Raw genomic sequence first — 5,248 nt, forward strand, 5'->3', positions numbered from 1 at the left:
AGTGTAAACTCAAAGCAACGGAAAATTGCATTAGCAAACTTTGCGTAAGGTAAACAATCCTTGCAAACGTGGTTACAAGCACCGTTGTTTTCTCCGTGGTGGCAACAACACATCCCCTAGTCTCATGTTTCTGTCACTCAAGCTAGACATCAGGGGGCATGAATCCACTACTTGGCCAAAGCAATATAAAGAAATGGAGAACATGCATGAATTACTCAAGAACAAAATATAAAAGGAGAACCAAATATATAACTCATCACAATCTGAACATAATCTCATAATCCATCGGATCCCACCAAACTCAGCATAGCAACAACATGTAAATTACATAGATGCCTTGATCATGTAGGGCAGCTCACAAGGGCTAAGCATTGAAGCACAAGATTGGAGAGAATACATCACATTGCTACTGGTCATGGACCCATGGTCCAAGGAGGACTACTCACGGCACGTCCGGGAAGTGTCCATGGTGGTGGAGAAGCTCCCGGAGGTCAGTCCTCCCTCCGGCAGGGTGCCGGGGAGAGGTCTCCTCGCGCTCCCGATCTCGGAAGCGCTACGGCGGCAGAATGGTGGTAAAATTCGCGATGCGAGATATATCTTTAGGGTTTTTGCTTCGGGAAGTAAATATATGCCAAAGGAGGGCGCCAGGGGGTGGACCCGCCACCCAAGCGACCTGGTGGCGCGGCCAGGAGGGGGCCCGCGCCAGGTGGCCGCCTGGGCGAGGCCTGGCTCCCCTCTGGCCCACCTTGATGCTTCCTAAAGCTTCCGTCACGCTGATTTTTATATTTTCTTTCTTGGGATTTTTCGGGCTCTGAAAATTTGGGTAAAGTCCGTGCAATTAAAAGACATCAACAGACAGAAACTGGCACTGGGTGCACTATGTTAGTAGGTTAGTCCAAATATGTGTAAAAAGGTATGAAAGTGTAAAAAAACACATAACAATGTCACCCAAAATAGCATGGAACAAATAGAAATTATAGATACATTTGAGGCGTATCACTTAGCGATCTACAAGGGTATGTGGATCCGATCTCCCCTCTCGTAGAAGATCATCACCATGATAGGTTTTACGTGTGCGTAGGAATTTTTTTGTTTCCCATGCAACGTTCCCCAACACGCTAGCCCACTCGACCCCACATATATCCCCCCCATCTGATCGACGAACCAAACCCTAGCCACTTAATTTCACGCCCTTCACTCCCCTCCGCCACTCCAGCTCATGTGTGGCAATCTCTGTCCTACTCCGGCATTGCGGGCAGCGGATCCGAGTCCTTCACTTCCAGATCCGTCGACCACAAGCTCATTTCCCACGACCCTGAGGAGGAGATGGACGTCCACCTTAGATCCCGCCGCTCTTGGGAGGTGGCCGCCCAACGGCAGCGCTCGGCTCCTTTCGTTGGCAATCCATTGTGTTTGCACAACCCATGCATGGATCCATTGTCGCTGCCTCATCAAAGACGATGCGGTCCGTCTGGTGTCCGAACGTAGTGGCAGACGCGCAACCCCTCTGTTGGCGTGCCGAGTTGGAGGACGCACCATCGGCGTCCTCGGACGCAAACATTGCATGGAGGCGCCTGATGTTGACGAGGCGGACTCGCACTCTCGGGCGCCCCGTATGGTAAACCAGTACAGGCGCCGCAACCGCATCATGGTGGACGTCGGCTCCTCTCAGGAGCGATCCGTCATCGATCTCTCATCCACCGGTATCCTTCGGGTTACGTACTCCGACGAGGAAGAGTAGGGCATGGAAGATAGTGTGAGTTCGACTCACGTGAGCTCGCTAATGCCACATGTCCTACTCTACCTCGCTAGTGACCGGACCAACACTATGCGGGGCACAGCCGACCGTCGGTATGGGCACCACGAAGCCGGACGAGCTCCGCTTAAATACTATTTTATATTGCATATGATATTATGAATTTAAGGTTTCTAATTTAAGATATTCGATCATAAAATACATTATTCAAAAGTTGATCGGTCATTGTGCGCCCCAATGTGTTTGTGGACACGTCCAAAAATGTATGTGAATATTTGAGAGATTGGATTTGCCAAGTCCCGGGGTTGATGCTCATGCTATCTATACCTAATAATAAAGCGGCTACTGCTTCCGTCGGAAAACCAGTCGCGGTGTTTTTGCAAAAAAGCCCCTAACGTTTTGTGTATTCAACCCGCACTCCCTTTTTAAGTGGCTGCTAGAAAAATGGTTCTTTCTTACAAAAGGACCCTGCTATTTTGAGTATTCATCCTGCGCCCCTTCCTTAGAAAAAAAAAAACCACATACCGCACGACCCACGACCCCAATCCCGTCTCCATCTCCAGCGCGCCACCACACGCCACCTGCCTCCGCCGCCGCTGGACCTATGCAGCCTCCCCGTCCTGTTCTTCTTCCCCTCCCCACCTCCACAGGCCCGCCCCTATGCATCGCGTACTTGACTAATCGATAGTCGTGTTAATTAAAAGAGGATCGATCCCCTCCCCGATCCTACTCGATTGGTGGATCCACGGCTTAGGGCATCCTCGACGTTCTCGACCTCAAGAAGTGTGGCGACTGCGGAACCGCGTAGAGGCGTCGAGTGCAGCTGGATCTATGTGGAGAACGACACAACCTCCGTGCAGACGCTTCAGATCAACAACGCCGCCATGTTGTGCAGCTGCGAGCTGCCAGCGCGTGACCTCCGTCTCATCAACCCGCTCTTGGTGTCTCCTCAACGAACCTCGGCAAGGAGCGCACCATTGTCATCAACTCCATGCGTCACTAGGTACTCCTCAACTCACTTGACCGCAGACGAGGTCTTCCAGTACGCCATTGCTGTGGAGCAACTCTCCTCTCTATCTTTCCCTCTCTCTGGTTTCCCTGTGTATGTTGCAAGCACGGCCTCCTTCATGAGTGGTGTGGACTCACGCCAACATGATTTTTTCCTTGTGCTATTTTGGGGTTAGTTTAGGTCCACGGAAGGTGCTAATGGAGAGTCTATGATGAATAGGAGAGGTGGTTGCATCTATTATCCTTCAGGAATTTTTGTGTTGCTCTCTGTTTTTTCGATTCTTAGATGTGCTCACATCCAAGGATCTGATATATGGTACTGGAAAGTTGTCCATGATATTATCTACCTGTTCTTGACAATAAGCTTTTGTTCTGTAATAATCGATCATATATTCATATAGTTTTGAAGGATCTGAGATTTCTTGTTGTCTATAAGTATGCATGCTTGGGACAAAGGTGGCGGAAATATTATGTGAGATTAGTAGGGTGTATTTTTACTTGGTGTGTCCATGTATATGCTTTTACCGATCGTAAAGACTAGAGATAAACAACATGAACATGCTGATGCTCGGTTGGATGCAATGTAGGGATGTAAATTGGGTGTGTTTAATCCCGTTTGAGCACACTTATGGTCTAAAAGTTCAACAAAGTGAAAATCGGATCATATCTATATGTACATCTTTTAGAACTGATGGTGAGTTGTATGTTACTTTATTTCATGTATAAATAATTCTTCTTAACCTGTTTTCGTTATCATGACAGTGTTTTCATAATGTAATCTCCCGTTGCAACACACGGACAATTGTCCTAGTAAGACAAAAAGGCTTGAATACCACCCTTACGACCCGTAGGGAGGCGTGTTTCAGTAATCCTACGTAAACACTTACATACTTCTAGGTAAATTTTTAACGGACGTGGCCCCCTTTCTTCCCATCTCTGACGACGTTTGTTGTTACGTAAAGCATGTAAAATATTTTACACATAGGTGTAGCATCTCTTGACGGATTTAGGCACGTTGCCATCGTCCATCCAAAGAAAAAGAGAGGCGCTGTTGCCGTCTTTAGTTGTCACATCTCAAAGTGCGCTGCCTCAATGCATGTGGACTGGCCGGCCGGCTTCCTCACGTAAGAAATTTCGGTTCCTATAGGCATGTCTATGTATGGACATTTTCTACGATTCAGTTTTCTACTTATGCTCGGTCGGCTTTTGTCTCATACACAGGCCACACATTCCATGTTGCTAAATGCAAATCCGCTACGGGCCCTGCTTATTTCGTCGTGTTCATCACGTGATCGGGGCCTACCTCCGGCATTTGGGCCTTCATTTGTCGAGAAGATATTCAAAGTACACACCCTGTCACTTATCCGGAATCATTAATTAAAAAATATTTTTCAAAAGATTATTTCAATCTATAGTAGAAAAAAAACTAAAAATGTATTTGTTGTCGTTTTTAGAGGCACGGTCGTGCATCTCGCGAAAACAAAATTGTGTCTTTCGCAAAAAAAAACAGAAAATATTTTTTTTCGAAAGACACGATCGCGAAAGCAAAACCGTGTCCCTCGTGAAAGCAAAACCGCATCTCTCACAAAAAAAAGGAAACAAGTTTTTTCACAATTTTTTTATCAAAAAGATAAGGAAGACCGGTAAAAAATTAAAACATCAAACCCCAAAAGATCAATCTAAAAAGTCAAAAGCTGTGGGAAAAACTGAAAACAACAAAATTAAAAAAAAACGCTTTAAACTTAACACGTGATGATGGCTGAGAGCATGCTAAGTAGGGGCCCATGGGAGCAATCATTTTCCTAAAGTCATAGTTACTTTTGACGAGTAATCTTTTACAGATTGCGTGAAGGACCGCGTGAAATCCATGCCAACTTTTTATTCTTCTTGTAATCCCTACGGTTATTGTAGCTCCCCTTCTTGACGAAAATGCATCGGAGCTCTCGGGTAAAACACTTGTATTACTCAACGACAAGAGGGTTACAATCAGCAATGTTCAACTCAATCACATTAGAAGGGCCAGACCCCAATCAATCATGTCATGGTTTTACCTTTCATACGAGAAAAAATAACTAAACAATTGCTAACCTTGTTATCTACACCCCGACTCTTTATATTCATCTTATATGTCCGGGCAGGCCGTTTGATGAATACCCGATCATAAAAAATCGACCCAAACGGATTTTCTAAACTAGCCTTATACGTTCGGACTAATCGGCACCCCTCATATCCAGCTCAAATATGAAGCGGATGTGGGGGAGTCCGGGCTCCACCAATCCCACCGACAGGCCAGCCTGGCCCACCAATGACCCCCGCTAAAATACCAAAATCGGGAAAACCCTAGACATCCGGCACTTCAATTTCTGTCCAGTCCACCTTTTGTCCCACGCTTCGATTCGATGGCCCCGGCGACGGAAGCAGCTCCGACGGGTCAAACGTAGATGTTGATGAGTGGCTCTCCGCATCGCGTTGCACCGCTCGCTG

Source organism: Hordeum vulgare, chromosome 1H (genome assembly GCF_904849725.1).
Source record: "Hordeum vulgare subsp. vulgare chromosome 1H, MorexV3_pseudomolecules_assembly, whole genome shotgun sequence".
NCBI classification, from domain to species: Eukaryota; Viridiplantae; Streptophyta; class Magnoliopsida; order Poales; family Poaceae; genus Hordeum; species Hordeum vulgare.